The following is a 12,223-nucleotide window of genomic DNA, read 5'->3' on the forward strand; positions in this document are numbered from 1 at the left end:
CTCCCATGGCAACTGCAACAACAACAAAAATAAACAAATGGGACTTCATTAAACTGAAAAGCTTCTGTACAGCTAAGGAGGCAACAACCAAAGCAAAGAGAAAAACCAACATAATGGGAAAGGATATTTGCATATTTTCAATCAGACAAAACCTTGATAACTAGGATCTATAGAGAACTCAAATTAATCCACATGAAAAAAGCCAACAATCCCAAAAATCAATGGGCAAGACACATGAATAGAATCTTCTCTAAAGATGACAGACGAATGGCTAACAAACAATGAAAAAATGTTCATCATCTCTATATATTAGAGAAATGCAAATCAAAACAACCCTGAGATATCGTCTAACCCCAGTGAGAATGGCCCACATCACAAAATCTCAAAACTGCAGATGCTGGCGTGGATGTGGAGAGAAGGGAACACTTTTACACTGCTGGTGGGACTGCAAACTAGTACAACCTTTGTGGAAGGAAGTATGGAGAAACCTCAAAGCACTCAAGCTAGAACTCCCATTTGATCCTGCAATCCCATTACTGGGCATCTACCCAGAAGGAAAAAAATCCTTTTATCATAAGGACACTTGTACTAGACTGTTTATTGCAGCTCAATTTACAATCGCCAAAATGTGGAAACAGCCTAAATGCCCACCAACCCAGGAATGGATTAACAAGCTGTGGTATATGTATACCATGGAATACTATTCAGCTATTAAAAACAAATGGAGACTTTACATCCTTTGTATTAACCTGGATGGAAGTGGAAGACATTATTATTAGTAAAGCATCACAAGAATGGAGAAGGATGAATCCTATGTACTCAATTTTGATATAAGGACAATTAATGACAATTAAGTTTATGGGGGTGAGGAAAAGCAAAAAGAAGGATGGAGGGAGGGGGTGTGGGGCCTTGGTGTGTGTCACACTTTATGGGGGCAAGACATGATTGCAAGAGGGACTTTACCTAACAATTGCAATCAGTGTAACCTGGCTTATTGTACCCTCAATGAATCCCCGACAATAAAAAAAAGAAAGCATCACAAAAATGGAGAGGCATGAATCCTACGTACTCAATTTTGATATGAGGACAATTAATGACAATTAATGTTATGGGGGGAAGGGAAAACAGAAAGAGGGACGGAGGGAAGGGGGTGGGGCCTTGGTGTGTCTCACACTTTATGGGGGCAAGACATGATTGCAAGAGGGACTTTACCTAACAACTGCAATCAGTGTAACCTGGCTTATTGTACCCTCAATGAATCACCAACAATAAAAAAAAAAGACTGTGCCACATTATTGACATTCATAGGGTTTCTCTTTAGAATAACTTATTTTATGTACAGAAAGGTTTGAGTACCTCTTAAAGCTTCTGCCACACGGTTGACATTCATAAGATTTCTCACCAGAATGAATTCCTTTATGTCCAGAAAGATGTGAGTACTGGTTAAAGACTTCTCCACATTCCTCACATTTGGAAAAAAAAAAATTCACACTGATAACAAAATAAAGAAAAGACTCAACTAAAAATAATTTCAGACCAATATCACAAATGAATATGGATGTAAAAATTCTCAACAAAGTCCTAGCCAACAGATTACAGCTACACATTAAAAAAAAAAAATCTTTCATCGTGCAACAAGTTTGCTGCCAGTACACAGGTGTTGTGAAAACTGCCCATACAATCCAAAATGGGGAAGGAAAAGATTCATATCAACATTGTCATCATTGGACATGTAGATTCAGGCAAGTCCACCACTACTGGCAATATGATCTACAAATGTGGTGGCATTGACAAGAGAACCATTGAAGAATTTGAGAAGAAGTTTGGATTAAAGGTGGTGGCCGAGTAACATCTTCCCTGCAACAGGGAACGGTGAGTCTAGGGAGATAAGACTCCAGAAATCTCTGGATGGTGGGATCTGTCTATAATAATCCCCTTGTGGTAACAGGGAGTCAGCAAGGAACTTCTGGACCCCAGGAGGAGGATAAAAACAGTGGGAAACTGTCAAGTGGTTGCATGCACTTGATCGACCTAATCACGCCGGCAAATGTAAGTACAAGCAGCAGTGAGACTGCAAACAGGAAAGGCCTTACCTGTGAACTGTTTCGGTGTTTTTGGACTTGGCACTCAGTTGAACTGCCTTCTGGAGAGCTTGAGTAGGAGTGGGGAGATCTTTGGGCATTGTCTGGGGCCCCAGACAGAGTCACTGAGCTGGGATGCAGGGAGCCATTGTTCAAGAGAACTGCCCTAGCAAGATCCGCCCTCAGGGTCTCAGAGCAACGACCACGGGAATTAGTAACCTAGTGACTGAACAGCCTAAAGGCAGAGACTGACCTGCCTTACAGCCTTAACCCTTAGGGGAAGAGTGAGACGGTTTTGGCACACTGGAGGGTTGGGCTGTTGCCCTGGGTAGAGTGCCATCGTTTCACAGCTTATACCAACCTCAAATTCCTGGGCTTGGTGCTGCCCAGACCTCCATAAGATCTGTGCCGTGACCCCACACCAAACGGGCCTCCGCATGCCCTGACCAGGAACTGCAGGAGCCATGCAACACTGCATCCTCCCTCCCGGGTCCTCCCATCCTCCACACTGGCCCGCTCATCTGGCCAGGAATACTGGTAGCCACGTGCCCTCTGGAGCCCTCCCTGCCTCTACACAGAGCCCTTCTCCTGGCCAGAGACTGCTGGAGCCTTGGGCTCTCTGTGCCAAAGTCACTAGGAGACAGACACTCCCAGAACAGTGTGCACCACCTCCTGCCCTATTGCTGGATTCTGGTGTGTGACACGCTAGAGCTGCTTCCACAACCAGAACTCCCAAGCTGGAGCAGCCCCAGAGGAACTACACAGGGTCACTCCCTACAAAGATCAAGCAACAATAGAGTGATCTTGCTGGGATTTAATCTTGGACACACACCTCCCCAATTCTGAAGATGGCCAGAAGCAACAGTGAATAAAAATCATGAGGCGAAATCAACAGAAAAACTCTGGCAATATGAATAATCAGAGTAGATCAACTCCCCCAAGGATCAATTGGGCAGACTCGGCACAAGATCCCATGCACAAACAAATAGCCGAGATGTCAGAAATCAAATTCAGAATCTAGATAGAAACTAAGATTGAACTAGAACTCTAAGCAGTAACCCAAAAGATATCTCAAGAATTCAACAAATTCAAAGACCAAATGACCAAAGATTTTGACACATTGAGACAAGAAGTTGCATCCCTCAAAGATCTGAGAAACACAGTAGAATCACTCAGTAACAGAATGGAGCAAGCAGAAGAAAGGATTTCTGACATTGAAGACAAACTTTTCAAACACTCCCAAACTCTCAAAGTGGATGAGAAATGGAGGGCAAAAACAGATCACTCAATCAGAGAGCTCTGGGATAATTCGAAGAAAACCAATATTCGTCTTATAGGGATCCCCGAAAGTGACGAAGTGGCTTCACAAGGCACAGAGTCTCTTCTCCATGAGATTATGAAGGAGAACTTTCCAGACATGCCAAGAGATTCTGAAATTCAGATACCAGTTTCAGAACTCCAGCACCACTCAACATGAATAAGACATCCACTAGACACATCATAATCAATTTCACTAAAGTTAATATGAAGGAGAAAATTCTGAAAGCTGCCAGATGAAAGAACACCATTACCTAAAAGGGGAAGAATATTACAATGACTGCAGATCTCTCTGCAGAAACCTTTCAAGCTAGAAGAGGATGGTCATCGGCCTTTAATCTCCTAAAACAAAATAACTTTCAACCCAGGATCCTATACCCACCTAAATTGAGTTTCATTTATGATGGAGAAATTAAATGCTTCAATGACATTCACATGTTGAAGAAATTTGCCATAACTAAACCAGCTATCCAGGAAATTCTCAGACCTATCCTCCATAAAGACCAGCATAAACCTCCACCACAAAAGTAAACCCACCCAGAAAGTTTTGATCAAATTCCAAGTTCCACAGTAGCCAAAGGATTAAAAATGTCCACTGGACCCTTGAAAGGCTTATCAATATTCCCAATTAATGTGAAGGTTTAAACTGTCCTCTAAAGAGGCACAGGTTGGCTGACTGGATACAAAAACTCATGCCAGATTTCTGCTGTATACAAGAATCGCATCTTACATTAAAAGACAAATATAGACTCAAGGTGAAGGGATGGTCATCTATATTCCAGGCAAATGGAAAGCAGAAAAACAGAAGGCATTACAATCCTGTTCGCAGATACAATAGGCTTTAAACAAACCAAAATAATTAATAATGATGGACACTTCATATTTGTTAAAGGTAATACTCAATATGACGACATCTCTATTGTTAATATTTATGCACCCAACCACTACGCACCTCAATTTATAAGAGAAATTCTAACAGACATGAGCAACTCGATTTCCTCCACCTCCATAGTAGTTGGAGATTTTAACACCCCTTTAGCAGTGCTGGATAAATCCTCCAAAAAGAAGCTAAGCAAGGAAATTTTAGATTTAAATTCAAACATTCAATGTCTGGACTTAACAGACATCTACAGAACATTTCATCCCAAAAAAACTGAATACACATTCTTCTCATCAGCCCACGGAACACACTCCAAAATCGACCACATCCTAGGCCACAAATCTAACCTCAGCAAATTTAATAAAATATATAAGTTATTCCTCGCATCTTCTCAGATCATCATGGAACAAAAGTTGAACTCAATAACAACAGGAACCTGCATACCCATACAAAAACATGGAAGCTAAACAAACTTATGCTAAAGGATAGATGGGTTATACACGAGATTAAGAAGGAAATCACCAAATTTTTGGAAGAAAACAACAATCAATACACGAATTACCAGAAACTCTGGGATATTGCAAAGGCTGTCCTAAGAGGGAAATTTATAGCACTGCAAGCCTTCCTCAAGAAAACGGAAAGAGAGGAAGTCAATAACTTAATGGGACATCTCAAGCAACTGGAGAAGGAAGAACACTCCAACCCCAAACCCAGCAGAAGAAAAGAAATAACCAAAATCAGAGCAGAACTAAATGAAATTGAAAACAAAAGAATTATACAACAGATCAATAAATCAAAAAGTTGGTTTTTTGAAAAGATCAATAAAATACATAAACCTTTGACCAACCTAACCAGGAAAAAAAGAGTAAAATCTCTAATTTCATCAATCAGAAATGGTAAAGATGAAAGAACAAGAGACCCCTCAGAAATTCAAAAAATCCTTAACGAATACCACAAGAACCTCTACTCTCAGAAATATGAAAATCTGAAAGAAATTGACCAATACCTGGAAGTACGCCACCTACAAAGACTTAGCCACAATGAAGTCGAAATGTTGAACAGGACTATATCAAGTTCTGAAATAGCATCAACTATACAAAATCTCCATAAAAAGAGAAGCCCAGGACAAGATGGCTTTACGTCAGAATTCTACCAAACCTTTAAAGAAGAACTAGTACCTATACCACTAAACCTTTTCCAAAATATACACAAAGAAGGAATATTACCCAACACATTCTACAAAGCAAACATCACCTTGATCCCCAAACCAGCAAAAGACCCAACAAGAAAAGAAAATTATAGACCAATATCACTAATGAATATAGATACTAAAATACTCAATAAGACCCTAAAAAACAGAATCCAACAACACATCAAAAAAATTATACACCATGACCAAGTGGGATTTATCCCAGGGTCTCAAGGCTGGTTCAATATATGTAAATCTATAAATGTAATTCAACACATAAACAAACTAAAAAATAATGACCATATGATTCTTTCAATTGATACAGAAAAAGCTTTTGATAATATCCAGCATCCCTTCATGATCCGAACACTTAAGAAAATTGGTATAGAAGGGACATTTCTTAACTAATAGAGGCCATCTACAGCAAACCCACAGCCAATATTGTATTGAATGGAGTTAAATTGAAATCATTTCCACTTAGATCAGGAAACAGGCAAGTTTGCCCATTGTCTCCATTGCTCTTTAACATTGTAATGGAAGTTTTAGCCATGGCAATCAAGGGTATCCACAGAGGGTCAGAACAGATGGAACTTTCACTCCTCACAGATGATATGATTATATATCTGGAAAACACTAGGGATTCTACTACAAAACTTTTAGAAGTGATCAAGGAATACAGCAATGTCTCAGGCTACAAAATCAACACCATAAATCTGTAGCCTTTATATATACCAACAATAACCAAGCTGAAAAAACAGTCATGGACTCTATTCCTTTCACAGTAGTGCCAAAGAAGATGAAAAATTTGGGAGTATACCTAACAAAGGATGTGAAAGAGCTCTACAAAGAGAACTATGAAACTTTAAGAAAAGAAATAGCTGAAGATGTTAACAGATGGAAAAACATACCATACTCATGGCTGGGAAGAATCAACATTGTTAAAATGTCCATATTACCCAAAGCAATATATAATTTTGATGCAATACCTATTAAAGCTCCATTGTCATATTTGAAAGATCTTGAAAAAATAATACTTCATTTTATATGGAATCAGAAAAAACCTTGAATAGCCAAAACATTACTCAACAATAAAAACAAAGCAGGAGGAATCACGCTAGCAGACCTGAGACTGTACTATAAATAGATAGTGATCCAAACAGCATGGTACTGGCAGAAAAGCAGAGAAGTAGATGTCTGGAACAGAATAGAGAACCAAGAGATGAATCCAGCTACTTATTGTTATTTGATCTTTGACAAGCCAATTAAAAACATTCAGTGGGGAAAAGATTCCCTATTTAACAAATGGTGCTGGGTGAACTGGCTGTCATCCTGTAGAAGACTGAAACTGGACCCACACCTTTCACCATTAACTAAGATAGACTCTCACTGGGTAAAAGATTTAAATTTAAGACATGAAACTATAAAAATTCTTGAAGAAAGTGCAGGGAAAACGCTTGAAGGAATTGGCCTCTGTGAATATTTTATGAGGAGGACTCCACAGGCAATTGAAGCAGTATCAAAAATACACTACTGGGACCTGATCAAACTAAAAACCTTCTGCACAGCCAAGAACATAGTAAGTAAAGCAAGCAGACAGCCCTCAGCATGGGAGAAAATATTTGCAGGTTATACCTCCGATAAAGTTCTAATAACCAGAATCCACAGGGAACTCAAACGTATTAAGCAAGAAATGAACACGTGATTCCATCTCAGTGTGGGAAAAAGACTTGAAGAGAAACTTCTCTAAAGAAGACAGATGCACAATCTACAAACACATGAAAAAAAGCTCATCATCTTTGATCATCAGAGAAATGCAAATCAAAACTACTTTGAGATATCACCTAACCCCAGTAAGAGTAGCCCACATAACAAAATCCCAAAACCAGAGATGTTGGCGTGGATGTGGAGAAAAGGGCACACTTCTACACTGCTAGTGGGAATGCAAATTAATACATTCCTTTTGGAAAGAGGTATGGAGAACACTTAGAGATCTAAGAATAGATCTGCCATTCAGTCCTATAATTCCTCTACTAGGCATATACCCAGAAGACCAAAAATCACATCACAACAAATATATTTGTACCAGAATGTTTATTGCAGCCCTATTCATAATTGCTAAGTCATGGAAGAAGCCCAAGTGTCCAGTGACCCACGAGTAGACTAGCAAATTGTGGTACATGTATACCATGGAATATTATGCAGCCTTAAAGATAAATGGAGACTTTACCTCCTTCATGTTTACATGGATGGAGCTGGAACATATTCTTCTTAGCAAAGTATCTCAGGAGTCGAAGAAAAATTATCCAATGTACTCAACTCTACTATGAAGCTAAATTATAGCTTTCACATGAAGGCTATAACGCAACTATAGCACAAGACTATGGGGAAAGGGCCAAGGAAGGGGGGAGGTTTTGGGGGAGGGATGGCAATAGGTGGGGCCACATCTACAGTGCATCTTGGAATGGGTACAGGCGAAACTTAATAAATGCAGAATACAAATGCCTACATACAGTAACTAAGAAAATGCCATGAAGGCTACGTTGAAAGTTTGATGAAAATATTTCAGATTGTATATGACACCCGCACATTGTACCCCTTGATTACACTAATGTACATAGCTATGACTTAACAATAAAATAAATAAATTTTAAAAAAAATTGAGAAGGAGGCTGCTGAGATGGGAAAGGGCTCCTTTAAGTATGCCTGGGTTTTGGATAAACTGAAGGCTGAACATGAGCATGGTATCACCATTGATATCTCCCTGTGGAAATTTAAGACCAGCAAATACCATGTGACTATCATTGATGCCCCAGGACACAGAGACTTTATCAAAAACATGATTACAGGCACATCTCAGGCTGACTGTGATGTCCTGATTTTTGCTGCTGGTGTTAGTGAATTTGAAGCTGGTATCTCAAAGAATGGGCAGACCCGTGAGCATGCCCTTCTGGCTTACACACTGGGTGTGAAACAACTAATTGTTGGTGTTAAAAATATGGATTCCACTGAGCCATCTTATAGCCAGAAGAGATACGAGGAAATGGTTAAAGAAATCAGCACATTAAGAAAATTGTCTACAACCCTGACACAGTAGCATTTGTGCCAATTTCTGGTTGGAATGGTGACAACATGTTGGAGCCAAGTGCAAACATGCTTTGGTTCAAGGGATGGAAAGTCACCCAGAAGGATGGCAATGCCAGTGGAACCACGCTGTTTGAAGCTCTGGATTGCATTCTGACACCAACTTGCCCAACTGACAAGCCCTTGCGTCTGCCTCTGCAGGATGTCTACAAAATTGGTGGTATTGGTACTGTCCCTGTGGGCCAAGTGGAGACTGGTGTTCTCAAACCTGGCATGGTGGTCACCTTTGCTCCAGTTAATGTTACAACTGAAGTAAAGTCTGTTGGAATGCACCACGAAGCTTTGAGCAAAGCTCTTCCAGGAGACAAAGTGGGCTTCAACATCAAGAATGTGTCTGTCAAAGATGTTCACTGTGGCAATGTTGCTGGTGATAGCAAAAATGACCCACTGATGGAAGTACCTGGCTTCACTGCTCAGGTGATTATCCTGAACCATCCAGACCAAATTAGTGCTGGCTATGCTCCTGTACTGGATTGTCACACAGCTCACATTGCCTGCAATTTTGCTGAGCTGAAGGAAAAGATTGACCGCCACTCTGGTAAGAAACTGGAAGATGGCCCTAAATTCCTGAAATCTGGTGATGCCACCATCGTCGATATGGTTTCTGGCAACCCATGTGTGTTGAGAGCTTCTCAGATTATCTGCCTCTGGGTTGTTTCGCTGTTTGGGACATGAGACAGATAGTTGCTGTTGGTGTCATCAAAGCAGTGGACATGAAGGCTGCTGGAGCTGGCAAGGTCACCAAGTCTTCCCAGAAAACTCAGAAGGATAAATGAATATTATCTCCAACACCTGCCACCCCAGTCTTAAACAGTGGTGGAAGAATGGTCTCAGAACTATTTGTTACAATTGGCCATTTAAGTTTAATAGTAAAAGACTGGGTAATGATAAAAAAAAAAAATCATTCATAAGAATCAAGTAGTTTTCATCCCAGGGATGCAAGGCTGGCTTAACATATGCAAGTCCATAAACATAATTCATCATATCAACAGAAGCCAAAACAAAGACCATATGATCCTCTCAATAGATATAGAAAAAGCATTCAACAAAATTCAACATCCTGTTCTAATAAGAACTCTAAAGAAAACAGGCACAGGTGGCACATTTCTTAAACTAATTGACACCATCTACAATAAACCCACAACGAATATTATACTAATGGAGTAAAATTGAAAGCTTTTTCACTTAGAACTAGAACCAGAAAAGGTTGTCATCTATGGCCACTACTATTAAACACAGTGCTGGAATTTCTAGCCAATACAATCAGGCAAGAGGAAGAAATAAAAGGCAACCAAATGAGGGCAGAGGGGGTCAAACTCTCACTCTTTGCCAATGATATAATCTTATACATAGAGAACCCCAAAGACTCAACCACAAAACTCTTAGAAGTGATCAAAAACAAAGTAATGTCCCAGGATATAAAATCAATGTCCACAAATCAGTAGACTTTTTAACTACCAGTAATAGCCAAGATGAGAAGATAATCAAGGACACAATTCCCTTCACAGTAGCTCCAAAGAAAATTTAAAACATAGGAATATATCTAACAAAAGAGGTGAAGGACCTCTACAAAGAAAACCAAGAAGCCATAAGAAAAGAAATAGCAGATGTTAACAAATAGAACATACCATGCTGGTGGCTGTGAAGAATCAACATTGTGAAAATGTCTACACTACCCAAACCAATCTACAGATTCAATGTCATCCTCATTAGAATACCATCATCATACTTTCAAGATTTGGAAAAAATAATTCTTCAATTTGTATAGAACCAGAAGAAAACCCGTATAACTAAGCAATTCTCAGTAATAAAAACAAGGCTGGGGACATTAGCTTACCAGATTTTAGGCTGTACTACAAGGCCATAGTGATCAAAACAGCATGGTATTGGCACAAAAACACAGACACATACATCTGGAATCGAGTAGAAAACCATGAGATTAAACTAACATCTTATAACCACCTGATCTTTGATAAACCAAACAAGAACATACCCTGGGGGAAAAAAATCCCTATTCAATAAATGGTGCTGAGGTACCTGGATAATCAATCATGTGTAAACGACTGAAACTGGAGCTGCATCTTTCTCCACTCACTAAAATTGATTCAAGATGGAGAAAAGATCTACATCTAAGGGATGAATCAATAAAAATCCTCAAAAAATGTACGGGGAAACACTTGAAGTTATCAGACTGAGGAAAGACTTTATGAAAAAGACTCAAGTGGCAATTGTAACAACAAAAATATACAACTGGGATTTAATTTAACTGAACAGCTTCTGTACAGCTAAGGAGATGACCAAAGCAAATAGACAACCATCGGAATGGTAAAAGATATTTTCATATTATGAATCAGACAAAAGCTTGATAACTAGAATCTACAGAGAACTCAAATTAAGCAATTAAAAAAGAACAAACAATCCCTATGTCAATGGGCAAATGAGATGAATATAACCTTCTGTAAAGAAGACAGAAGAATGGCTAACAAGCACATGAAAAAATGCTCATCATCCCTAATCATCAGAGAAATGCAAATCAAAACCACCCTGAGATACCACCTAACCCCAGTGAGAATGGCCCACATCACAAAGTCTCAAAGCTGCAGATGCTGGCGTGGATGTGAAGAGGAGGGAATACTTTTACACTGCTATTGGGACTGGAAACTAATACAACTCTTTTGGAAGGAACTCAAAGAACTCAAATTAGACCTCCCATTTGATCCTGCAATCAATCCCATTACTGAACATCTACCAAGAAGAAAAAAAAAATCTTTTTTATCATGAGAACATTTGCACTAGACTGTTTATCACAGCTCAATTTACAACTGCCAAACTGCAGAAACAACCTAAATGCCCACCAACCCAGGAATAGATTAATAAGCTGTGGTGTAAGGCCAGGAGTGGTGGCTCACACCTGTAATCCTAGCATTCTGGGAGGCCAAGGCAGGTGGATTGCCTGAGATCAGGGGTTCTAAACCAGCCTGAGTAAACATAAGACTCCATTCCTAAAAATATCTAGGCATTGTGGAAGGCACCTGTAGTCCCAGCTACTCGGGAGGCTAAAGCAAGAAAATTACTTGAGCCCAGGAGTTTGAGTGTGCTGTGAGCTATGATGCCATGGCACTCTACCAAGGGTGACAAAGCAACACTTTATCTCAAAAAAAAAAAAAAAAAAAAAGCTGTGGTATATGTATACCATAGAATACTATTCAGCCACTAAAAAAGATGGTAACTTTACATCTTTTGTATTAATTTGAATGGAGTTGAAATACATTCTTCTTAGTTTAGTTAGGCATTACAAGAATGGAGAAGCAAGAATGCAATGTACTCAATTCTGATATGAGGATAATTGATGCTAGTACAAGGTGGGGGAAGGGAGTTGGGGGAGTGAAAAGAAGGAATGAGGGAGGGGGGTGTAGGGCCACAGTGTATGACAAACCTCTTGCAGGTGGGACACTATTATTAGAGAGACTTTACCCAGCCAATGCAAGCAATGTAACCTAGTTCTTTGTGCCCTCAATGATTACCCAATTTGTGCCCAATTATTAGGCAATAAAAAAGATATTTGCATATTATAAATTGGACAAAAACTTAATAATGAGGATCTACAGAGAACTC

The 12,223-nt window shown here is 39.5% G+C and overlaps 1 protein-coding gene and 1 pseudogene across 3 annotated transcripts in view; one reads left to right on the forward strand and one right to left on the reverse strand.

The window, feature by feature from the left end:
• OPHN1 (oligophrenin 1) overlaps positions 1–12,223 on the reverse strand; it is a 721,258-nt gene that overhangs the window by 420,224 nt on the left and 288,811 nt on the right. The gene's annotated exons all lie outside the window — the stretch shown is intronic.
• LOC128577665 (elongation factor 1-alpha 1-like) lies at positions 1,688–9,496 on the forward strand (annotated as a pseudogene). The gene is made up of 2 exons (XR_008377607.1): positions 1,688–1,834; positions 8,133–9,496. The product of XR_008377607.1 is annotated as an elongation factor 1-alpha 1-like (transcript).

The sequence above is a fragment of the Nycticebus coucang genome, chromosome X (genome assembly GCF_027406575.1).
Source record: "Nycticebus coucang isolate mNycCou1 chromosome X, mNycCou1.pri, whole genome shotgun sequence".
NCBI classification, from domain to species: domain Eukaryota; kingdom Metazoa; phylum Chordata; class Mammalia; order Primates; family Lorisidae; genus Nycticebus; species Nycticebus coucang.